Below are 27,162 nucleotides of genomic sequence, written 5' to 3' on the forward strand. Positions count from 1 at the left end.
CAGTGGGAGGAATAGCGCCCCATCACCGTTGTCAATAAAAGGAATCATTTCCAGTCACCTGTGTCAGTAGGAGGAATAGGGCCCCATTGTTGGTGTCAGTGACAGGAATTATGCCCCTCTGTTGGTGTCAGTGGGAGGAATAATGCCCCAAGGGCCAAGCAAATGGTCGCAGTTTAGAGACCACTGCTCTAAATGATGAAAAGTCTACTTATTTATTTCTATATAAAGCCATTTATAACTCCGTCCCAAATTACATCACCAATCTTGTCTCCAAATATCACCCAAACTGTACTCTCCGCTCCTCGCACGACCTCCTGCTCTCTAGTTCCCTCGTCTTCTCCTCCCATGCTCGTCTCCAAGACTTCTCCAGAGCTTCCCCCATCCTCTGGAACTCTCTACCCCAATTTATCAGACTATCGCCTACTCTGCTCACTTTTAGGTGATCTCTGAAAACCTCTCTCTTCAGGGAAGCCTATCCTGCCCTCAGCTAATAATGGAATCTTCTACTCTTCCAACCAGTCCATCCCCCACAGTTATTACCTTTTGTACCACTAGCCCCTCCCTCTTAGATTGTAAGCTCCCAGGATCAGGGCCCTCCTATCCCTCTTGTATTGAGCTGTATTTTTGCTGTATTGTCTCCCGTTATATTGTAAAGCGCTGAGCAAACCGTTGGCGCCATATAAATCCTGTATAATAATAATAATATAAATCCTGTATAATAATAATAATAATAATAGTGTATTTATTTTTTTTCTATTATTATTATTTTGAAAAGAACAAGTGGCTGTCAGAAATACTTGTGCCTTTCACCATTTTTGCACTTATTTTAGATTCACATTTAAGGCCTAAAGATTAGTTAACTCCCCCCCCCCCCCAAAAAAAAAGTATATATTTTCTAAATGCATAGAAAGAAGAGACCGTGGAGAATAAAATGGTGGTAGTTGCATTTTTATGCCACATGATATTAGCACACGTTTATCATATTTTCAGTAGAAAAAACAAAAAAAAAGCACCAAAGTTAATTGTAGTGCACTCAAATGTAATATAGTACCCATTTTTGGTGATGTTTGAAGGATGAGGGTTCTTTGAGTCAATAGATACCAAACATGTCAAGGCTTTAATGTTGGGCACTCACAGCAACAAACTTCAATACCCACAAATGTCCATAGGTGGCGCTTTAAAAGCTCCTACAGGTAATCAGTTTTGAGTTCATTTGAGTTTGAGTTTAACTTTCATTTTTAAAACCTTTTTTTTTTCACTTAACTTTGTTGCTATCACATCAGTCACTGACAAGCCCCCTATGTGATTTTGTTTGGTAGGGACAGGTTTTTTTCACTGAGATTTCAGGGGTCTATTAGACCCCTGATGTCTACCCTGTCCTCCACTAAAGCTAATGAAGAGCAGATTGTGGTCCATTTGCTTCTTCCCTGGCCACAGCGACCAAGGAAAGTGACACCTGAAATCCTTGTCACTTCCAGGTTCTTCCTACTTCGGGTAGATTCAAGGAAGGGACTTTCTTTGGCCTCCCTTCCGCTCTGCCCAACGACATTCCTGAAGTCGGTTCTGGGTCCGAAGGTGAGATAGCATAGCCCAGGAAACGTGGGTGAGGGGCTCTCACTGGGGGGAGTAACAGGGGTCCGTGCATTCATGAAAGCCAACATGTGAGCTTTACACATGTTCATGTGTATGATCCCCCCACCCCCGCTGCTTCCAACACAAGCCTTACTTTGGTGGCTGTGAAAGGGTTAAGCCAATTGTTTTTGGCTCAGTAATTCCACATAATTGGGGGCGTGGCAGGGGTGTGTCCTTTGCCTACATACTTTGTTCTAAAAGATGCCCCTCTTTGTCATCCCAGAATGATGGAAAATCCGGGTCTCCTATTCATAAATTGCTTCCCAAACCAAGACTCAATTTTACCAAAAAAAGGAAAAATTGTTATAAATGCACTTTATAGATGGTAAATCTAAATCCAAGAACTGAAATGTAATATGTTGTGGCGTCCCAGTCCATAGATGTGGCAGCTGCATGGAAGTCTTCTTCAAAGCAGAAATTGTTGCTGTCATCTCAGTCATGAATCTGTAAACCAGGGTGCTCCAAACTGTGGCCCATGGGCTGGATGCAGCCCTTTGCTTGCCTTTGTACAGACCTTGGGGTATTATTCCTCTCACTGCTGTTCTTCCCCCTGACACCAATGATAGGGCACTATCCCTTCCACAGATACCAATGGGGGGGGCACTATTCCTCCCACTGACCCCAACAATGGAGCACTATTCCTCCCACTGATACAATGATGGGGCACTATTCCTCCCACTGATACAATGATGGGGCACTATTCCTCCCACTGACACCAATGATGGGGCACTATTCCTCCCACTGACACCAATGATGGGACACTATTCCTCCCGCTGATACAAATGGTGGGGCACTATTCCTCCCACTGATACCAATGATGGGGCACTATTCCTCCCACTGACACCAACAATGGGGAACTATTCCTCCCACTGACACCAATGATGGGGCACTATTCCTCCCACAGACACCAATGATGGGGCACTATTCCTCCCACAGACACCAATGATGGGGCACTATTCCTCCCGCTGACACCAACAATGGGGCACTATTCCTTCCACTGATACCAATGATGGGGCACTATTCCTCTCACTGACACCAATGATAGGGCACTATTCCTCCAACAAATACCAATGATGGGGCACTATTCCTCCCACTGACGCCAATGATGGGGCACTATTCCTCCCACTGACACCAATGATGGGGCACTATTCCTCCCACTGACGCCAATGATGGGGCACTATTCCTCCCACTGACGCCAATGATGGGGCACTATTCTTCCCACTGACAACAATGATGGGGCACTATTCCTCCCATTGACACCAATGATGGGGCACTATTCCTTCCATTGATACCAATGATGGGGCACTATTCCTCCCACTGACACCAATGATGGGGCACTATTCCTCCCACTGACACCAATGATGGGGCACTATTCTTCCCACTGACACCAATGATGGGGCACTATTCCTCCCATTGACACCAATGATGGGGCACTATTCCTTCCATTGATACCAATGATGGGGCACTATTCCTTCCACTGACACCAATGATGGGGCACTATTCCTCCCACTGACACCAATGATGGGGCACTATTCCTCCCACTGATATCAATGATGGGGCACTATTCCTCCCACTGACACCAATGATGGGACACTATTCCTCCCACTGATGGGACACTATTCCTCCCACTGACACCAATGATTGGGGCACTATTCCTCCTACTGACACCAATGATGGGGCACTATTCCACCCACTGACACCAATGATGGGGTACTATTCCTCCCACTGATACCAATGATGGGGCACTATTCATCCTACTGACACCAATGATTGGGGCACTATTCCTCCCACTGACACCAATGATGGGGCACTATTCCTCCCACTGATACCAATGAGGGGGCATTATTCCTCCCACTGACACCAATGATGGGGCTCTATTCCTCCCACTGATACCAATGAGGGGGCATTATTCCTCCCACTGACACCAATGATGGGGCACTATTCCTCCCACTGATACCAATGAGGAGGCATTATTCCTCCCACTGATACCAATGATGGGGCACTATTCCTCCCACTGATACAAATGATGGTGCACTATTCCTCCCACTGACACCAACAATGGGGCACTATTCCTCCCACTGATACCAATAATGGGGCACTATTCCTCCCACTGACACCAACAATGGTGCACTATTCCTCCCACTGACACCAACAATGGGGTACTATTCCTCCCACTGATACCAATGATGGGGCACTATTCCTCCCACTGACACCAATGATGGGGCACTATTCCTTCCACTGATACCAATGGTGGGGCACTATTCCTTCCACTGATACCAATGATGGGGCACTATTCCTCCCACTGACACCAACAATGGGGCACTATTCCTCCCACTGATACCAATGATGGGGCACTATTCCTCCCACTGACACCAATGATGGGGCACTATTCCTTCCACTGATACCAATGATGGGGCACTATTCCTCCCACAGACACCAATGATGGGGCACTATTCCTCTCACTGACACCAATGATAGGGCACTATTCCTCCCACTGACACCAATGATGGGGCACTATTCCTCCCACTGATACCAATGATGGGGCACTATTTCTCCCACTGACACCAATGATGGGGCACTATTCCTCCCACTGACACCAATGATGGGGCACTATTCCTCCCACTGACACCAATGATGGGGCACTATTCCTCCCACTGATACCAATGATGGGGCACTATTCCTCCCACTGATACCAATGATGGGGCACTATTCCTCCCACTGATACCAATGATGGGGCACTATTCCTCCCACTGACACCAATGATGGGGCACTATTCCTCCCACTGATACCAATGATGGGGCACTATTCCTCCCACTGACACCAATGGTTGGGCACTATTCCTCCCACTGATACCAATGATGGGGCACTATTCATCCCACTGACACCAATGATGGGGCACTATTCCTCCCACTGATACCAATGATGGGGCACTATTCCTCCCACTGACACCAATGATGGGGCACTATTCCTCCCACTGATGGGACACTATTCCTCCCACTGACACCAAGAATAGGGCACTATTCCTTTCTTTCTCTGATTATTTGTGATGACTGTGCTAATGCTTCAGACATTTATGCAGCTGATTTTTTTATTAATAGGCCCCATTATTAAGAAAAATTTCTCCTGAAAAGTCAACATCCTCTTTGTCTTTATTATGGTAAACGTGATCGCGCTGAAAGGTAAAATGAATTACAGCTGCAAGCACAACAACAGATATAAATTGGCAGATTGATACATATAATAAAGTGCTGCACTTTAAACAATAAATTAAAAATAAAGATCTACGTAGTGTAAAACCATAAAAAATTATACTAATTTATTAAAAACTTTCAACTACTCACAAAAATACTGCAATATATAACAGCCGGTCCCAGGAATGAGGCGGGCCGCCTCCTGACTCCAAACGCGTGATGACGTCATTTGGGCAGAGCTTTTGTTCATGACGTCATCACGCAATCGGAGTCCTATGAGCAGCCTGCTGTCATATACTATATGCATTTCCTTAATTGATTTTTAAATTAGTATCTTTTTTTCCACATTTGTGAGATATAGTATGGAAACTGTTCAAGTCGCTTTCTGCTGTGGCGGACTTCCGACACGGGACTGTTTTTTGATGATTTGTGATGATTTATTTTTTAGATGATTTATGGTCACTATTTGCACATTTATTTTTAATTTATTGTTTACCAGGACTGTCTGTGTTTGCCTTTATTGAATCAACGTTTGTATGTTGAACATTATTATTATACAGTATTTATATAGCGCCAATGGTTTACGCAGCGCTGTACAAAATGAAGGCAGACTGACCATTCTGGAACTCGGGCTCTGCCCGAGGGCCCGGGGTCATTGGGGGGCCCCATGAGATGCCCCTGGTACCTTTTTCATAGGCTTTTTTGAGTTTGGGCAAGGACACAGGGGCCCCATGATCCCCTATTGCCCGGGGGCCCCATGAGTTGTCATTCCACCCCTGTTACAGTTACACAACAATTAGGTACAAGAGGAAACAGAAGGCCCTGATCCTGGGAGCTTACAATCTAAGAGGATATGTGTTACCTTTGTATATCATTAGGACAGCCATGTGCATACTGATATGTATATTTTCTACATATACCGCGTTCCAAATTATTGTTCAAATTCTATTTAAGTGTCACAAAGATTAAATATTTTGTTTTTCAGTTTAACTCTTGGATGGCATTGTGTGTCAGGGCTCTTTTGATCACTGAAAACAATCTGGGACACCTGTGATAATTAGATTGGCCGGTGAGCCCAATATAAGGAAAAACTACTAAAGGAGGGCGTTCCACATTATTAACCACATGCTGCCCAGCCACTGTATAAATATGGTGGCAGGGCGGCACGGCTGGGCAAAACCACGCTTTAAAACGTGTGTTTTGTAAACAGGTAGGGAGCGCGCGTGAGGCGCGCCGCCGTCCTACCTGTCCCGCCGATCACAGCCCCGGATGTCAGTCGCCGGGTCACAGTCGGTCATTACCGGCTATGTCCCGGCGATCAGCGGCAATCCCTGACATAGAGCAGGGCTGCAGTAGCTGTGCTTTCTGTCAGTTCCCTGACAGCTCCAGGACATGCTGATCGGGACAGAAGAGTTTCTCTCTCCCAATCAGCGGTGTTCCCTGCAGTACACACCCGCCCCCTAGTAAAACACTCCCCTCACACAGTTAACCCTTTCCCTGAAAAATAAACTTAACCCTTCCTCCCCAGTGCCATTAGTACAGTGTCATTGTTTTTTTTTTGCACTGATCACTGTATTGGTGTCACTGGGGATGTCAGTGACCCCAAGTCAGTACCCCCCAATGTCAGAATGTCCGCCGCAGTCCCGCAGTTCTGCCATAAGTCGCTGATCGCCGCTATATGTCGCTGATCGCCGCCATTATTAGTATAAAAAAAATTAAAAATCCCAGTATCTTTCCCGCCATTTGTAAACGCTATAACTTTCACACAAAGCAATCAATATACACTTATTGGGATTTTTTTTACCAAAAACATGGAGCAGAATACATTTTGGCCTAAATTTGTAACCAGCTTTGAGTTTACTATATATTTTTTATAGCTGAAAATAATAAATATTGTTTTTCTTCAAAATTTTGGGCCTTTTTTTGTTTATAGCGTGAAAAATAAAAAGCGCACAGGTGATCAAATACCACCAAAAAAAAGCTCTATTTGTGTGAAAAAAAGGACGTAAATTTCGTTTGGGTGCAGCATTGCATGACCGCGCAATTATCAGTTGAATTAGTGCAGCGCAGAGTAGCAAAAAGAGACGTGGTCATTAAGGGGGTAAAGCCTCAGGAGGGCAAGTGGTTAAGCAGAGCACCATTTTCAAGCAATATGGGGAAGAAAAAAGATCTCTCTGCTGCCGAAAAGAGTGAAATAGTTCGATGCCTTGGACGAGGTATGAAAACATTCGATATTTCAGGAAAACGTAAGCGTGATCATCGCACTATGAAGAGATTTTTGGCGGATTCAGAGCACAGACGGGTTGGTGCAGATAAAGGCACATTGAGGAAGATTTCTGCCAGATCCGTGCATCGGATCAAGAGAGCAGCTGCTAAAATTCCATTACATAGCAGCAAACAGATATTTGAAGCTGCTGGTGCCTTTGGAGTCCCACGGACATCAAGATGTAGAGCAGGGGCGGACTGACAACTCATGGGGACCCCGACCAATAGGGGATCATGGGGCCCCTGTGGCCTTGCCCAAATTCAAAAAAGCCTATGAAAAAGGTACCAGGGGCATCTCATGGGGTCCCCTACTGACCCCGGGCCCTCGGGCAGTGCCCGGGTTTCCAAATGGTCAGTCCGCCCCTGGTCTAGAGTCCTCCAGAGTCTTGCAACTGTGCATAAACCTTCTATTCGGCCACCACTAACCAATGCTCGCAAGCAGAAACGGCTGCATTGGGCAGAAAAATACATGAAGACTAATTTTCAAACAGTCCTGTTCACTGATGAGTGCCGTGCAACCCTGGATGGTCCAGATGGATGGAGTAGTGGATGGTTGGTGGATGGCCACCCTGTTCCAACAAGGCTGTGACGTCAGCAAGGCGGTGGTGGAGTCGTATTTTGGGCTGGAATCGTGGGAACAGAGCGGGTCGGCCCCTTTAGGGTCCCCGAAGGTGTAAAGATGACCTCTGCAAAGTATGTGGAGTTTATGACTGACCACTTTCTTCCCTGGTACAGAAGGAAGAACTATGCTTTCCGTAATAAAATCATCTTCATGCATGACAATGCACCATCTCATGCTGCAAAGAATACCTCTGCATCAATGGCTGCTATGGGGATAAAAGGAGAGAAAGTCATGGTGTGGCCTCCATCCTCCCCTGACCTCAATCCTATTGAGAACCTTTGGAGCATCCTCAAGCAAAAGATCTACGAGGGTGGGAGGCAGTTTACATCCAAACAGCAGCTCTGGGAGGCGATTCTGACATCTTTCAAACAAATTCATCCCAAGTTCAATGGATGCCAGACTTGTGATCTGCTATCAAATAAGGGCTCCTATGTTACAATGTAACGTGACCACTTCAAATGTTTACAAAGTTACAATGTTGTTAAAAGTTTGATTGAAATAGCTTTCGATTTCAGTAAATATGCTGCAAACACAACAAATGACAATTTTCTTTACAACCTATAAAGTGTTTTGAAACTTCCTGTGCGTAATAATTTGGAACAAAAATCTTGTTATCATTAGGAGGTTTGTTCAATAAAATGTGAATTGTCCTCTTATAGCTGTAACAGAGAATTCTGCCGACTGATATTTACATCAATTATTGAGGGAAATGAGAAAAATATAATTTGCAGAATAATTTGGAACACGGTGTAGATATAGAGTAGTGGACTTAGAACTTTCCATATTTTGCTATCTTGGTTTGTAGTCCTAATGAAGGGGAAATTGTGAGCATTAACCCCTCGCCCTCCAGAGGATTTCCCACCCCCCTTCCTGACCAGGCCATTTTTTGCGTTACGGCGCTGCGCCACTTTAACTGACAATTGCGCGCTCATGCAACGCTGCACCCAAATGAAATGTACGTCCTTATTTTCCCACGAATTGAGCTTTCTTTCGGTGGTATTTGGTTTTTATTTTTTGCGCTATAACAAAAAAGACCGACAATTTTCAGAAAAAAATGTATTTTTGACATTTTGCTATTAAACGTGTCCAGTAAAAAAATTTGAAATATCAAATTTCATCATAAATTTAGGCCAAAATGTATTCTGCTCCGTGTCTTTGCTAAAAAAAAAATCCCAATACGTGTAAATTAATTGCTTTACGTGAAAGTTATAGCGTTTACAAATGGCGGTATAGATACTGGGGGGGGGGTTTTTACTAGTAATGGTGGCGATTGCAGGACTGCTACGGACATTCTGACCCTGGGGGGGAAACTGACTTGGTGTCACTGACATCCCCAGTGACACCAATACAGTGATTAGTGCTAAAAAAAAGCACTGACACTGTACTAATGGCACTGGGCAGGAAGGGGTTATTATGAGGGATGATCAAAGGGTTAACTGCGTGCTGGGTGTGTTTTACTATGGGATGGTGTCTGTGTGCTTCACTGTAAGCACACTGCTTTGGATGGCTGTGCTGTGCAGTGTGCCCAAGCTGACAGGGAGGAGAACTGTTAGTAAACAAAACAGTTCTCCTCCCCGTTGGAAATCCTCAGTAATCACTGGGCGGCGGCGAGTAATCACTGGCCAGGACCCGGTGATTGACAGCCGCAGGCTCAAATGGCGGCGCGGGTAGGGAGTGCAAGTGGCTCACGTGTGCCCCCTACCCAATATATATATACGTGACTTTGCGCACCCGTGCCACCCTGCAGCAGTATTTCTGCTATAGGGCAGTCAGGAAGCGGTTAACTATAGTCTGTGATCTCTTGTTGTGAAAAGTAAACTTTTCCTGGATTATCCTCCATTTTTCTTGTTCTCTTCCTTTCCATATATTCTACTGTATATACTGCTCAACGGACTATAGGAATAACCTGGTTGACAGACAGCAGTCTTTAAAAGTCTATTTGGAAACCTGATTACACTTACATTTGGTCCGGCGCCCTACCAACACGTGTTCGAAGGCAGCGTTTGTCAACAACGGACCGTGGCTCACTGCTGAGCTGCTGCCTCCATCCTTCCAGGCCCCTAGCCATTTTCAGATCCCTTAACCTCCCAGGGTATCTTCCAGCTCCTGTAGTGCCCCCCAACCTCCCATGGTGGCCCTAACCAGGGGCGTACTGACCATTTGGGAACTCGGGCACTGCCCGAGGGTCCAGGGTCAGTAGAGGGCCCCATGAGATGCCCCTGATACCTTTCATAGGCTTTCTTGGGTGTGGTTTGAGTGTAGGCGAGGACACAGGGGCCCCATGATCCCCTATTGCCCGGGGGCCCCATGACCCTAACCCTCCCACATTTAAACCAAAGACCCTTTAGTGCCCCTTAGCTTTCTGCAGAACCCCAAGCCCCCCATGGTGCCCCAACCTCTAGTGTCCTCCAGTCCCCAGAGGGCCCTACGGTCCCCCATAGTGCCACTGCAAAGCCATCAGCTTAAACTCTATCCCCCACAGTTTTTCTCAGCTCCCTCCAGAAACTTCATCCCCTACAGGTCCACCAAGTGTGCTGCTAAGACCCCTAACCCCCTCCAGAACCCCCATCTCCCACTGCAACCCCCAGCCCCTTCCAGAGCCTTCCAGAAATTTTACACATATTTTTTGTTCCCATACTTTTTTTATGTGAGTACAATCTTTTTTTTCCCAATCTATCCCAACCATGGCACCACCTGCCTGGAGTTTGCATGTTCTCCCTGTGCCTGCGTGGGTTTCCTCTGGGTACTCCAGTTTTGTCCCACACTCCAAAGACATGCTGGTAGGTTAATTGGATCCTGTCTAAATTTGGCTCTTGTATGTATGTATGAATGTGAGTTAGGGACTTTAGATTGTACGCCCCTTGAGGGTCAGGGGCTGATGTGAATGTACAATATATATGTAAAGTGCTGCGTAAATTGATGGCGCTATATAAGTACCTGAAATAAATAAAAAAAATAAATAAATGTATCACCCAAACCTTACTCTCCGCTCCTCGCACGACCTCCTGCTCTCTAGCTCCCTTGTCTCCTCCTCCCATGCTCGTCTCCAGGACTTCTCCAGAGCTTCCCCCATCCTCCTGAACTCTCTACCCCAATTTATCAGACTATCGCCCTACTCTGCTCACTTTTAGGTGATCTCTGAAAACCTTCAGGGAAGCCTATCCTGCCCTCAGCTAATAATGGAATCTTCTACTCTTGTACCACTAGTCCCGCCCTCTTAGATTGTAAGCTCCAAGGATCAGGGCCCTCTTAATCCTCCTACAGTCAGGTCCATAAATATTGGGACATGGACACAATTCTAACATTTGTGGCTCTATACACCACCACAATGGATTTGAAATGAAACGAACAAGATGTGCTTTAACTGCAGACTGTCAGCTTTAATTTCAGGGTATTTACATCCAAATCAGGTGAACAGTGTAGGAATTACAACAGTTTGCACATGTGCCTCCCACTTGTTAAGGGACCAAAAGTAATGGGACAAACATGTTAGAATTGTGTCGATGTCCCAATATTTATGGACCTGACCGTATATTGAACAGGGGCGGACTGACAGCTCATGGGGCCCCCGGGCAATTGGGGATCATGGGGCCCCTGTGTCCTTGCCCAAACTCAAAAAAGCCTATGAAAAAGGTACCAGGGGCATCTCATGGGGCCCCCTACTGACCCCGGGTCCTCGGGCAGTGCCCGAGTTTCCAAATGGTCAGTCCACCCCTGATATTGAACTGTATTGTTTGCTGTATCGTCTCCCGTTATATTGTAAAGCGCTGAGCAAACTGTTGGCGCCATAAATCCTGTATAATAATATGAGGTTATTGAAAGTTTTGGAAGAATTTACCGGGTCCTGGTTGAGAATCGCGATTGTATGGTCTTGACTTTTTTAGCGTAATCGTTTTTTTTTTATAACTCCCAGAAATTATCTACAAAGTTTAAAGCGGACACAGCGAGACGCGGCCTCTGATGAGCTGACATCTCTGTTGTTTTAGAGATTTGAAAGGTTTATTTTTTTATTGAGATATTTTGAGCTGCAAGACAAATTGTTACATGATTCATTATATTCTTCACAAACACATGAAAACACAATTACAGTTAATTACTGCTTGCAGTTTCAGACAGCCGTACATGACACTCGAGTAATTAGGGGGACCTGTCAGAAAATGCTTCAATTGAGATTCCGCAGATGGAGATGGAATGCCTGATTTCAGGACTTACAGCTCATTCTGAAGTGCGGGAACCTACAGAAAACCAAACCATTTGACTGCGAAAAAGCTAAATCTGTGGGTCGCTAGTCACAATTAGCGACAAAAGAACTTCTGAAAAGGGCCTCCGGCTGTGGTTTGGACAAAGTTTTAAAATATTTGTGAACAGGAAGTCCCAATAATGTCAAGAATTTGAACCAAGCTGTAAAAAAAAAAAGTATGTACTAGAAAGCAGTAAGTGTTGCTAAATTGTGCCCATTGGTTTGGGAAGCTCCTGGCAGTCTGACGAGATGATGGGGCTAAAAAAAAAAGCCAGAACAATTTATTTTAAAAGTTCTAGTAAGGTAAAAGAATAGGACTTAATGGGACAAGCAGTCAAGCTAATAGTGATCAACATAGCTGGGGAATTTTTGGGAACAATTTCTAGAAAAGCGTCTTGGTCTGTGAAGGTTCTAGTTTGTCCAGGTTATGGTATACCTAGTTGCAGTTATACACATTTAACTGGACTTTTTCTGTAATGTTGAAGATGTTTTGTAGCTTCTCCAAGCCAAAGGCAGGCCGGGGTAACCCTGTAAAGGAGCTTCAAGCACTCTGGAGTTCATTCGGTAAGATCATACATCTAGCAGAAGTTAATCACCCTCAACTGGGCATGTTCTGTAAAGTTGAAGATGTTTTGTAGCTTCTCCAAGCCAAGGGCAGGCTGGGGTAACCCTGTAAAGGAGCTTCAAGCACTCTGGAGTTCATTCGGTAAGATCATACATCTAGCAGAAGTTAATCACCCTCAACTGGACATGTTCTGTAATGCTGAAGATATTTCATTGATACTCTAAGCCAAGGGCAGGCCGGAGAAAGCCTGGAGAGAAGCCTCAAGCTCTTTAGAATCGGGTCAATAAATTCAGAACACACATCTAGTAGCAGTCTGTCCCATTCAACTGAAGTTGTTCTGTAATGTTGAAGATGTTTTGTAGCTTCTTCAAGCCAAGGGCAGGCTGGGGTAACCCTGTTAAGGAGCTTCAAGCACTGTGGAGTTCATTCGGTAAGATCATACATCTAGCAGAAGTTAATCACCCTCAACTGGACATGTTCTGTAATGCTGAAGATATTTCATCGATACTCTAAGCCAAGGACAGGCCGGAGAAAGCCTGGAGAGAAGCCTCAAGCTCTCTAGAATTGAGTCAATAAATTCAGAACCAGGGGCGGACTGACAACTCATGGGTCCCCCGGGCAATAGGGGATCATGGGGCCCCTGTGTCCTTGCCCAAACTCAAAAAAACCTATGAAAAAGGTACCAGGGGCATCTCATGGGGCCCTCGGGCAGTGCCCGAGTTTACAAATGGTCAGTCTGCCCCTGTTCAGAACACACATCTAGTAGCAGTCTGTCCCATAACTGAAGTTGTTCTGTAATGTTGAAGACATTTTGTAGCTTCTTCAAGCCAAGGGCGGGCTGGGGAAAGCCTGAAGAGGAAACTCAAGCACTCTAGTCAAGTCAATGAATTCAGAACACACATCTAGTAGTGGTCTGTTCCATTCAACGGAAGTTGTTCTGTAATTTTGAAGACATTTTGTAACTTCTTCAAGCCAAGGGCAGACTGGGGAAAGCCTGTGGGGGAGGAGGCTCAAGCACTCAAGAGTTCATTTGGTGCGTTCAGAACATGCATCTGGTAGTAGTCGGATTCAACTGGACTTGTTCTGTAATGTTGAAGAAGGTGAGGAGCCTCAAGCACTATAGAGTTATGTCAATGAATTCAGAACACACGTCTAGTAGTATTCAGTCCCATTTAACTGAAGTTGTTCTGTAATGTTGAAGACATATTGTAGCTTCTCCAAGCCAAGGACAAGCCACGGAAAGCTTAGAGAGGAGCCTCAAGCACTCGAGAGTTGACTCGGTGAGTTCAGGACATACATCTAGTAGTAGTTACTCACATTTAATTGGACTTGTTCTGTAATGTTGAAGATGTTTTCTGGCTTATCCAAGCCAAGAGTAGGCTGGGAAAACCCTGTAGAGGAGATTCAAGCGCTCTGGAGTTGAGTCAGTGTGTTCAGGTCATACATCTAGTAGTAGTTAGTCACATTCACCTGGACTTGCTCTGTAATGTTGAAGATGTTTCATAGCTTCTCTAAGCTTAGGAAAGCCTGAAGAGGAGCCTCAAGCACTGTAGAGTTAAGTCAATGAATTCAGAACACACGTCTAGTAGTATGCAGTCCCATTCAACTGAAGTTGTTCTGTAATGTTGAAGACATTTTGTAGCTTCTCCAAACCAAGGGCAGGCTGGGGAAAGCCTGGAGAGGAGCCTAAAGCACTCTAGAATTGAGTCGGTGAGTTCAGGACATACATCTAGTAGTAGTTACTCACATTTAATTGGACTTGTTCTGTAATGTTGAAGATGTTTATGGCTTATCCAAGCCAAGAGTATCCTGGAAAAACCCTGTAGAGCAGATTCAAGCGCTCTAGAGTTGAGTCAGTGTGTTCAGGTCATACATCTAGTAGTAGTTAGTCACATTCATCTGGATTTGCTATGTAATGTTGGAGATGTTTCATAGCTTCTCTAAGCCAAGCACAGGCTGGGGAAAGCCTGGAGAGGAGCCCCAAGCACTGTAGAGTAAAGTCAATGAATTCAGAACACACGTCTAGTAGTATTCAGTCCCATTTAACTGAAGTTCTGTAATGCTGAAGACATTTTGTAGCTTCTCCAAGCCAAGGACAAGCCAGGGAAAGCTTAGAGAGGAGCCTCAAGCACTCGAGAGTTGACTCAGTGAGTTCAGAACATACATCTAGTAGTAGTTACTCACATTTAATTGGACTTGTTCTGTAATGTTGAAGATGTTTTATGGCTTATCCAAGCCAACAGTATCCTGGGAAAACCCTGTAGAGGAGATTCAAGCGCTTTAGAGTTGAGTCAGTGTGTTCAGGTCATACATCTAGTAGTAGTTAGTCACATTCATCTAGATTTGCTATGTAATGTTGAAGATGTTTCATAGCTTCTCTAAGCCAAGCACAGGCTGGGGAAAGCCTGGAGAGGAGCCTCAAGCCCTGTAGAGTTAAGTCAATGAATTCAGAACACACGTCTAGTAGTATTCAGTCCCGTTTAACTGAAGTTGTTCTGTAATGCTGAAGACATTTTGTAGCTTCTCCAAACCAAGGGCAGGCTGGGGAAAGCCTGGAGAGGAGCCTAAAGCACTCAGTGAGTTTAGAACCTACATATATAGGTAGGATTGCCACCTCATCGCTTCAAAACCGAACACACATTAATGACACAGATTCTGTGGCTGATTAAGGTGGTAATAAACCTCCCTAGCGGTCTGATTATGTCCATATTTTTGTGCTCAAAGCGGTACATTTTTTTGCATGGAAATATGTTGTTTTTTTATTGTAGGCCTGAAATTCTTAGGAATAACTCACTGAAATCTGTCCGAACAAGAGTCTAGTAAACATCCCGGGGATGATAAAACTTGAAACACGAAATCATAAATTAGAATATAATAAATAATCATAAAAAATAATATAATAAATGTAATTCAATAATATAATCAAACCAAAACCACTGAAATGTGAAATAGAGCGCCAAGTTCGCACATCGCTGAGCAAAGTCGCAGAATCGTTTTCAGTGTCTGATGAGGAATTTCCCCCACCAATCATTATCACTCAATTCTGCAAGTGGTTCTGATTTACTATCGCTGTTCTCTAGCCGGTCTAAAACCGCGTCTGACCTAAAGGGACGCTTTTTGGACGCCATGGACGTTTCTCAGTTTCCAGGCAGAAAGAACAGTAAAAATGCAGGCAGGGCGCCGGACAAAGCACTCGGGACACAATGTATGTGAAATGGTTTGATACAGGAATGGAATACTATGTGATTTTAGTGAACGTCACTTTTTTCCATTTTTGAATTTCCCGCCAGTTCCGTCCCCCGTACGTCCCGACGCTCGCAGAAAACGGAAGACAGATGCCGGCATCGGCCGGAGGACATTACAGGGGACACTGCAGGGGGGACATCGCGGGAGCACAGGACAAGGTAAGTGCTGAAGAGATCCCGGAGCAACGCTGCAGTGTATTCCCCAGTGTAGCTCGGGGGGGTTACCGCTTGTGGTGCTGAAACTTTACCCCGAGCTACACTCGGGAATACCTCCAGGGGGGTTAAACTCACTTACGGCCTTATGTGCATTAAATTAGCCTCAGAACCTGTGTAATTAATATGTCTTCGGTTTTAAAGGGATGAGGTGGCAACCCTATACCTATAGTAGTAGTAAGCAGTGGCGGACTGACAACTCATGGGGCCCCCGGGCAATAGGAGATCATGGGGCCCCTGTGTCCTCTCCCACACTCAAACCACACCCAAAAAAGCCTATGAAAAGGAACCAGGGGCATGTCATGGGGCCCCCTACTGACCCTGTGCCCTCGGGCAGATCCCGAGTGCCCAAATGGTCAGTCCGCCCCTGGTAGTAAGTCACCTTCAGCTAGATCTGTTCTATAATGTTGAAGATGTTTTTTTAGTTTCCAAGCCACCTCTTCTCCGGACATTCATTAAAATGGAAGTGTTTCATTTTTTTTGGGGTCATAAGCCGTATTGGTTTTTCGGACCAACTGCTTGACTTGTTGCAGGTGAATTTCATTGCTTAGCGAGCCAGTCAATGCAGTCTTATCGATCGTATGTCTGTATTGTATTTGCAGCGCTGGGATATGGGTTGTAGCTGCAGAGACTACAATGCACATTGTGGTGAATAGGTCTGGGTGTGCTCTGCTCAGCGTCACACCTGGGGTTTTATTCCGCATTAATAAAGCAGCAATTTCCTATTGGCCGCGGCCTGCAGTCAGGAAGGTTGTAATTAGGAGCCGTTGGGTTATAGTATACAGGTCACAGGTGGGGAGGACTCTAGGCTCTTTGCAGCAATAACCAGCTATTAAGCCACAGATGATCACTGTAAGCTTCCCATCTGAGCTCCGGGTCAGCATGATAGGGGGGGGGATGGGGAACCCTGATCCATGCGAATCCCTGATCCATGCCATAGATATGTCAGTACTTGTCAGACTTGTCAACGACTTTTCCTAGTAGCCCCCCTGGAGGTATTCCTGAGTGTAGCTCGGGGTAAAGTTTCAGCACCACAAGCGGTAACCCCCCCGAGCTACACTCGGGAATACACTGCAGCGTTGCTCCGGGATCCCTTCTTCACTTACCTTGTCCTGCGCTCCCGCGATGTCCCCCCTGCAGTGTCCCCGGCAATGTAATCCGGCCGATGCCGGCATCTGTCTTCCGGGTTCCGTTCCCTGCGACGTCGGGACGTACGGGGGGACAGAACTGGCGGGAAATTTGAAAATGACAAAAAGTGACATTCACTAAATCCACTAAAATCACATAGTATAACATTACTGTATCAAACCATTTCACATACATTTTGTCCCGAGTGCTTTGTCCGGCGCCCTGCCTGCATTTTTACTGTTCTTTCTGCCTGGAAACTGAGAAACGTCCATGGCGTCCAAAAAGCGTCCCTTTAGGTCAGACGCGGTTTTAGACCGGCTAGAGAACAGCGATAGTAAATCAGAACCACTTGCAGAATTGAGTGATAATGATTGGTGGGGGAAATTCCTCATCAGACACTGAAAATGATTCTGCGACTTTGCTCAGCGATGTGCGAACTTGGCGCTATATTTCACATTTCAGTGTTTTTGGTTTGATTATATTATTGTATTAAATTTATTATTATATTATTATTTTTTATGATTATTTATTATATTATAATTTATGATTTCGTGTTTCAAATTTTATCATCCCCGGGATGTTTACTAGACTCTTGTTCGGACAGATTTCAGTGAGTTATTCCTACAAATTACAGGCCTACAATAAAAAAACTACATATTTCCATGAAAAAAAAGTACCACTTTGAGCACAGAAATACTGACATAATCAGACCGCTAGGGAGGTTAAACACCATGCAGAAAAAACAGTTAAAACTTAAGTTCATTATTTTTGTATTTTGCCTTCCCTGGTTGTTCCCTCCCCCCTTATCAGAATGCTAATGATAGTTTTCATTACATACTTAATATTAGATCCAGTGACCTCCTCACTGGGTCTCTGTGCTTCTATATGCAATGCAGGCAGATCATGGTAGGTGGGAGGAGCTCGCAGGATGCTGTACATAGCTTCCTGAAAACATCACAGCACCCCGTCTGGGTACTCCTCTCAAGAACCCTCAGTCCTGATGCAAGCAGTGGTTGGACTCTTGGCAGGTGTTATGCAATTATATCAAAATGCATTGATGGGTAGGTTTCAGATTTGAGGAGTCGCCCTCATTAGGCAGGCTACATTTGCATGCAGACTGCGCTAAGTAACATCCATATGTGATACTGAGCCTCCATGATTGAAAGAACCAAAATCCAATGAATGAAAGTGGCAGGTCAAGGACAGTCAGGCTGGGGAGAAAAGAGCTAGGTAATGCTGGGCCATCTTGCAGCCAGAAAATGAGGGGGAGCTCTATCTGACTTGCTGCAGCTTCTAGTGCACATTGTGGGAAGTTCACAGTGTGCAGTGAAATCAGAGAAAGCCGTTTCAGTCCAGGAGAGGAACCTGTAAGACTGAAGGGAAGGCTGGCGTTCACCTTTAAGGGGTCATCGATTTAGATGCCGGAGCACAGTTTTAAAATATACACTCCGTTCTCTCCATCCTTCCCCTCTAGGGGCCCCTCCTGCATGTTTTATTGAAAATTATTTATATAGACATTTTTTTTTGTTTCCTGATTGGCCACATGACATAAGGGGTCCTCATGCTCTTCATCTCTTCTCTGTCCGTAGGCAGACATAATAATGCAGCATAGTAATGTAAGCGCAGGTGCCCTGTTGATGCACTCCTCGGGGGCGTGCCCAATATGCTTCGTGCAATTACTAGCTACATACACACTTTGCTGGTGTGACCAGAAGGGTTGCTTTTACATCTTTTTGTTTGTTATTTTAATTTATTTCATTCTAATTTACATTTTTTTTAAACACTTTTGTTACTTAACTTTATTGCTATTACAAATATGTGATATCATTGGGCGGGTGACATCGGGGAGTCTATTAGATCTCCAGGGTCTCCCCTGTCCTCTGCTCTGGCTGATCCAGCACAGGTTGAAGCCAGGATTTTTGCAACTCTGAACCCGGAAGTGCTCAGAGCTCAGTGCTTCAGGGTTCACACTCATACGGCACATGTCCAAGGAGCTCAAGTGGTTAAACACTGAATGTGCACAGGTCTAACATCGAATATCTTCCCTGTCTCCTGCTCAGGCTTATCAAGCACAGGACTGTGCCGGATCAGCTGGTTACCTGGCTTTGAAGCCGAGATTTTGACAGCTCTGAACCAGGAAGAGCTCAGAGTTGAACTCTTCGAGGTTCACACTCTGCAAAAAAATGTTGGGGAATGGATGTTCCTCAATTACGATATTCTCCTGCTTGCCCTTCTGATGCTTTCCTCCCCAAAAGGAGCAGTATAGCCCGGGAACCACAGAGCCATGGGGCCACTACTGTTGTGATTCTTTCAAGGCCTGGGCATACAGCACATGTCCAAGGAGCTCAAGTGGTTATATACTGAATGTGCACAGGTCTAACATCGAATATCTTCCTTGTTTCCTGCTCAGGCTTATCAAGCACAGGACTGTGCCCGAACAGCTGGTTACCTGGCTTTGAAGCCCGGATTTTGGCAGCTCTGAACCCAGAAGTGCTCAGAGTTGAACTATTCAAGGTTCACACTCTGCAGAAGACATTGGGGAATGGATGTTCCTCAATTACGATATACTCTTGTTTGCCCTTCTGATGTTTTCCTCCCCCAAGGAGAAGGATAGCCCAGGAACCACAGAGCCATGGGGCCACTGCTGCTGTTAGCTAGTTTTGATCCATGTCCAAGTTTTCATCCATGACATGTCCAAGTAGCTCAAGTGGTTAAATACTGAAGTGTGCACAGGTCTAACATCAAATATCTTCCCTATCTTCTGCTAGGGCTTATCAAGCACATGACTGTGCCCGATCAGCTGGTTACCTGGCTTTGAAGCCGAGATTTTGACAGCTCTGAACCCGGAAGAGCTCAGAGTTGAACTCTTTGAGGTTCACACTCTGCAAAAAATGTTGGGGAATGGATGTTCCTCAATTACGATATGCTCCTGCTTGCCCTTCTGATGCTTTCCTCCCCAAAAGGAGCAGGATAGCCAGGGAACCACAGAGCCATGGGGCCACTGCTGCTGTTAGCTAGTTTTGATCCATGTCCAAGTTTTCACCCATGACATGTCCAAGGAGCTCAAGTGGTTAAATACTGAAGTGTGCACAGGTCTAACATCAAATATCTTCCCTATCTTCTGTTAGGGCTTATGGAGTGTGCTTGATCAAGCTGGTTGCCTGGCTTTGAAGCTGGGATTTTGACAGCTCTGAACCCGGAAGTGCTCAGAGTTGAACACTTTGGGGTTCACACTCTGCAGAAGACATCAGGGAATGTATGTTCCTCAATCTCAATATGCTACTGCTTGCCCTTCTGATGCTTTTCTTCCCCAAGGAGCAGGATAGCCCGGGAACCACAGAGCCAGGGAGCCACTGCTGCTGAAAGTTAGTTTTGATCCATTCAAGGCCTGGGCATATGGCACATGTCCAAGGAGCTCAAGTGGTTAAATACTGAATGAGGGCAGATCTAACATCGAATATCTTCCCTGTCTTCTGCTCAGGCTTATCAAGCACCGGACTGTGCCTGATCAGCTGGTTGCCTGGCTTTGAAGCTGGAATTTTAACAGCTCTGAACCCAGAAGTGCTCAGAGTTGAACTCTTCAAGGTTCACCCTCTGCAGAAGACATCAGGGAATGGATGTTCCTCAATCTGAAAATGCTCCTGCTTGCCCTTCTGATGCTTCCCCCCCCCCCCCCCAAACAGCAGAATAGCACGGATACCACAGAGCCATGGGACTACTGCTGCTGTGAGCTAGTTTTGATTCTCTCAAAGCCTCGGTCTACGGCACATGTCCACGGAGCTCAAGTGGTTAAATACTGAAGTGTGCACAGGTCTAACATCGAATATCTTCCCTGTCTTCTGCTCAGGCCTATCAAGCACAGGACTGTGCTCGATCAGCTGGTTACCTGGCTTTGAAGCCGGGATTTTGCCAGCTCTGAACCCAGAAGTGCTCAGAGTTGAACTCTTCGAGGTTCACACTCTGCAGAAGACATTGGGGCATAGATGTTCCTCAATTATGATGTGCTTCTGCTTGCCCTTCTGATGCTTTTCTCCCCCCCTCAAGAAGCAGGATAGCCCGGCTACCAAATAGCCATGGGACTACTGCTGCTGTGAGCTAGTGTTGATCCTCTCAAAGCCTTGGTCTATGGGACATGTCCAAGGAGCTCAAGTGGTTAAATACTGAAGTGTGCACAGGTCTAACATCGAATATCTTCCCTATCTTCTGCTAGGGCTTATCGAGTGTGCTCGATCAAGCTGGTTACCTGGCTTTGAAGCTGGGATTTTGACAGCTCTGAACCCGGAAGTGCTCACTTTGGGGTTCACACTCTGCAGAAGACATCAGGGAATTGATGTTCCTCAATCTCAATATACTCCTGCTTGCCCTTCTGATGCTTTTGTTCCCCAAGGAGCAGGATAGCCCGGAAACCACAGAGCCATGGGGCCACTGCTGCTGTGAGCTAGTTTTGACCCTCTCAAAGCCTCAGTCTATGGGACATGTCCAAGGAGCTCAAGTGGTTAAATACCGAAGTGTGCACAGGTCTAACATCGAATATCTTCCCTGTCTTCTGCTCAGTGCTCTGATTTGAACACTTCGGAGTTCACACTCTGCAGAAGACATCAGGGAATGAATTATTCTCCGCCTCAATGTCCTCCAACTTGCCATCCCAACGCTGTCCTCCCAGCAGGAGTGGGAGAGCCTAAAAACCAGAGAGCCGTGGAGCCACTGCAGCCATGAGCTTGTTTTGACCCTTTCAAGGCCTGGACATACGGGACACATGCAAGAAGCTCAAGTGGTTCAATGTTGACATGCGCACAATGTTTTATGCAAGTTGTAGGAAGCAGCATCATCTGGATGTTCAATGCTCACAAAGGTTTTCTATCAGTTTACGACCGGTGACCTGTTCTTGTTCATGGCTTTAGTCCCAAATTAGTCCCACCATGTTCTGCTTTCCCCGTGGGCGCAGCAAAGGGATGGGAGTCATTGCGAATCTCAGACACTGTCGCTCACATTAATGCGTACAGGAAATGTGCTCAATTGTTCTACAAACCGAAAAAAAAAAAAATTACCTATTTTCCGAGGATGATAAAAGTCATTCTATTTCACCCGGATTAATCAGGCAGGAACCGGGCCCCCAGGCGCCCTCGTCAAGTGGATGAAGATGTTTGATCCATGTCAGAATCGCACCTATTCCTGAGCCGCTGTGTCTGATTAATAGCTTCTTTTTTTTTTTCCAAATCTGACACGTCGGAGTGATGTGTTGAAGCCACAGGGGAAATTATTGGCTGACGGGGGAACTCGTCGCCCGAGATCTGAGTTCACAAAGTTTTCTGAAGTGAGTCAAAAGTTTAGTTCTCAGGGGTCAACGTTCTGCATTTTATAGCATTTCTTTCAAAATCTTCCGCCTCGCGGATGGAAAAGTCAGCCAGAACTTTCTAAAACGGTCGAACTTGTGCAGGAAAATTGGGGGGGGGGGAAAGTCGGGGTACTGATTGCCCGTTGCTGGTGTATCACTACCCCTGTAGGAACCGCTAATTAGGATGGGTCCTCTGTTCTTTGTTCTTCTCAAGAACCTCAGCCGCTCTGACACACCAGGTGGAGTGTACAAACATACAATAACATACAAACATACAATAACATACAAACCTACGATAACATACAAACATACAATAACATACAAACATACAATAACATGCAAACATACAATAACATACAAACCTACGATAACATACAAACATACAATAACATACAATAACATACAATAACATACAAACATACAATAACATACAAACGTACGATAACATACAAACATACAATAACACAGGAAATCAGTGAAGGTGATGCTGAGTACCTGACAGGAGTGATATATCAAGGAAAACAGGCACCAAACCAGGTAGGAAAGACGAACTTCACTGCCTCCCGCCCACCAATCAAATAAAAATAGAATAATGAAATGGAATAATAAAATCAAATAAAAATAGAATAATGAAATAAAATAACAAAATAAAATAAAAATAAAAATAGAATAATAAAATCAAATAAAAATAGAATAATGAAATAAAATAATAAAATCAAATAAAAAGAGAATAATGAAATAAAATAATAAAATCAAATAAAAAGAGAATAATGAAATAAAATAACAAAATAAAATAAAAGTAAAAATATAATAAGAAAATCAAATAAAAATAGAATAATAAAATAGAAAACCAGGTAGGAAAGTTGAACTTCACTGCCTCCCGCCCACCAATCAAATAAAAATAGAATAATGAAATAGAATAATAAAATAAAAAAAAATAGAATAATGAAATAAAATAACAAAATAAAATAAAAATAAAAATAGAATAATAAAATCAAATAAAAATAGAATAATGAAATAAAATAATAAAATCAAATAAAAAGAGAATAATGAAATAAAATAACAAAATAAAATAAAAGTAAAAATATAATAAGAAAATCAAATAAAAATAGAATAATAAAATAGAAAACCAGGTAGGAAAGTTGAACTTCACTGCCTCCTGCCCACCAATCAAATAAAAATAGAATAATGAAATAGAATAATAAAATCAAATAAAAATACAATAATGAAATAAAATAACAAAATAAAATAAAAATAAAAATAGAATAATAAAATCAAATAAAAATAGAATAATGAAATAAAATAATAAAATCAAATAAAAAGAGAATAATGAAATAAAATAACAAAATAAAATAAAAGTAAAAATATAATAAGAAAATCAAATAAAAATAGAATAATAAAATAGAAAACCAGGTAGGAAAGTTGAACTTCACTGCCTCCCGCCCACCAATCAAATAAAAATAGAATAATGAAATAGAATAATAAAATCAAATAAAAATACAATAATGAAATAAAATAACAAAATAAAATAAAAATAAAAATAGAATAATAAAATCAAATAAAAATAGAAAAATAAAATAAAATAATAAAATCAAATAAAAAGAATAATGAAATAAAATAACAAAATAAAATAAAAATAAAAATATAATAAGAAAATCAAATAAAAAATAGAATAATAAAATAGAAAACCAGGTAGGAAAGTTGAACTTCACTGCCTCCCGCCCACCAATCAAATAAAAATAGAATAATGAAATAGAATAATAAAATCAAATAAAAATACAATAATGAAATAAAATAACAAAATAAAATAAAAATAAAAATAGAATAATAAAATCAAATAAAAATAGAATAATAAAATAGAAAACCAGGTAGGAAAGTTGAACTTCACTGCCACCCGCCCACCAATCAAATGTAAAAAGAATAATGAAATAAAATAACAAAATAAAATAAAAATAGAATAATAAAATAAAATAAAAATAGAATAATGAAATAAAATAATAAAATAAAATAAAAATAGAATAATGAAATAAAATGATAAAATCAAATAAAAATAGAATAATAAAATAAAATAAAAATAGAATAATAAAATAGAAAACCAGGTAGGAAAGTTGAACTTCACCGCCTCCCACCGACCAATCAAATAAAAATAGAATAATGAAATAAAATAATAAAATAAAATAAAAATAGAATAATGAAATAAAATAACAAAATAAAAATAAAAATAGAATAATAAAATCAAATAAAAATAGAATAATAAAATAGAAAACCAGGTAGGAAAGTTGAACTTCACTGCCTCCCGCCCACCAATCAAATAAAAATAGAAAAAATGAAATAAAATAACAAAATCAAATAAAAATAGAATAATAAAATCAAATAAAAATAGAATAATGAAATAGAATAATAAAATCAAATAAAAATACAATAATGAAATAAAATAACAAAATAAAATAAAAATAAAAATAGAATAATAAAATCAAATAAAAATAGAATAATAAAATAGAAAACCAGGTAGGAAAGTTGAACTTCACTGCCACCCGCCCACCAATCAAATGTAAATAGAATAATGAAATAAAATAACAAAATAAAATAAAAATAGAATAATGAAATAAAATAATAAAATAAAATAAAAATAGAATAATGAAATAAAATAACAAAATCAAATAAAAATAGAATAATAAAATAATATAGAAATAGAATAATAAAATAGAAAACCAGGTAGGAAAGTTGAACTTCACCGCCTCCCGCCCACCAATCAAATAAAAATAGAATAATAAAATAAAATAACAAAATAAAATAAAAATAAAAAAAGAATAATAAAATCAAATAAAAATAGAATAATGAAATAAAATAATAAAATCAAATAAAAATAGAATAATGAAATGAAATAACAAAATAAAATAAAAGTAAAAATAGAATAATAAAATCAAATAAAAATTGAATAATGAAATAAAATAATAAAATCGAATAAAAATAGAATAATGAAATAAAATAACAAAATAAAAATAGAATAATAAAATAAAAAAAAATAGAATAATAAAATAAAAAAAAAATAGAATAATAAAATCAAATAAAAATAGAATAATGAAATAAAATAATAAAATCAAATAAAAATAGAATAATAAAAATAGAATAATAAAATCAAATAAAAATAGAATAATAAAATAAATAGAATATAATATAGAATATAGACTATTAAAATAAAATCAAATAAAAATAGAATAATGAATTAGAATACTAAAATCAAACCAGGTAGGAAAGACGAACTTCACCGCCTCTCGTCCGCCATGTAAAGAAATGATGGACGGGCCGTGGTTCTCTAGTTCAGGGAGGACGCCATGTGACGTCCTCCCACTCTAACCGCCCCCAGGGGTTTGCAGCGCGGCGATCGGTGGGGCGCTGTGTTCCTGGGACACAGCGGATCACCTATCAGGGGAAAGAGCCGATGACGTCTGTTCTGACATGTGATCAGCTGTGTCCAATCACAGCTGATTGCCTTTAATAAGGAAATGCCGGTTATTGGCTTTGAAGCTGAATTTTGACAGCTCTGAACCCCGGAAGTGCAGCTCGTGAGGAGAGGAGAGGAGAGCCGGTAATCGGCATTCCTCAGAGGGGACATGGACACTGATCATCAGGGCACTGATGATCAGTGTAGCTCCATCAGTGCAACCTTTCAGTGCCCATCAATGCCACATATTAGTGCCTACCAGTGCCCATCAATGCCACATATCAGTGCCTACCAGTGCCCATCAATGCCACATATCAGTGCCTACCAGTGCCCATCAATGCCACATATCAGTGCTTACCAGTGCCCATCAATGCCACAAATCAGTGCTTACCAGAGCCCATCAATGCCACATATCAGTGCCTACCAGAGCACATCAATGCCACATATCAGTGCCCATCAATGCCACATATCAGTGCCTACCAGTGCCCATCAATGCCACATATCAGTGCTTACCAGTGCCCATCAATGCCACATATCAGTGCCTACCAGTGCCCATCAATGCCACATATCAGTGCCCATCAATGCCACATATCAGTGCCTACCACAGCCCATCAATGCCACATATCCGTGTCCATTAATGCCACATAGTGTATCAGTGCCTACCAGTGCCCATCAATGCCACATATCAGTGCCCATCAATGCCACATATCAGTGCCTACCAGTGCCCATCAATGCCACATATCAGTGCCCATTTGAGCTCCCTTTCAGTGCCAACTATCAGTACCAGTCAGTGCCACCTATCAGTGCTGCCAATCAGTGCCACCTATCAATGCCCGCCAGTGCCACCTATCAGTGCCTGTCAGTGCCGCCTAACAGTTCCAGTCAGTGCCGTCTAACAGTGCCAGTCAGTGCCAGTCATTGCTGTCTATCAGTGCTGCCTATCAGTGCCATATATGAGCACTGCCTTTCAGTGCCCATCAGTGATGCCTGTCAATGCCCATCAGTGCCTCCTCATCAGTGCCTATCAGTGCCACCTACCAGTGCCCATCAGTGCAACCTCATTAGCGCACATCAGTGAAGGAAAAAAAATACTCATTTACAAAATTTTATAACAGAAACTAATAAAAAAAAACTTTTTTAAAATAAATTTCAGTTGTTTTTGGTTTGTTTAGCAAAAATAAAAATAAAAATTCCAGAGATGATTAAATACCACCAAAAGAAAGCTTTATCTGTCTCAAAAAAATGCTAAAAATGTCATATGGGTACAGTGCTGCATGACCG

This window comes from Staurois parvus, unplaced genomic scaffold (assembly GCF_062004578.1).
Source record: "Staurois parvus isolate SC_StPar_1 unplaced genomic scaffold, SC_StPar_1.0 ptg000110l, whole genome shotgun sequence".
NCBI lineage: Eukaryota > Metazoa > Chordata > Amphibia > Anura > Ranidae > Staurois > Staurois parvus.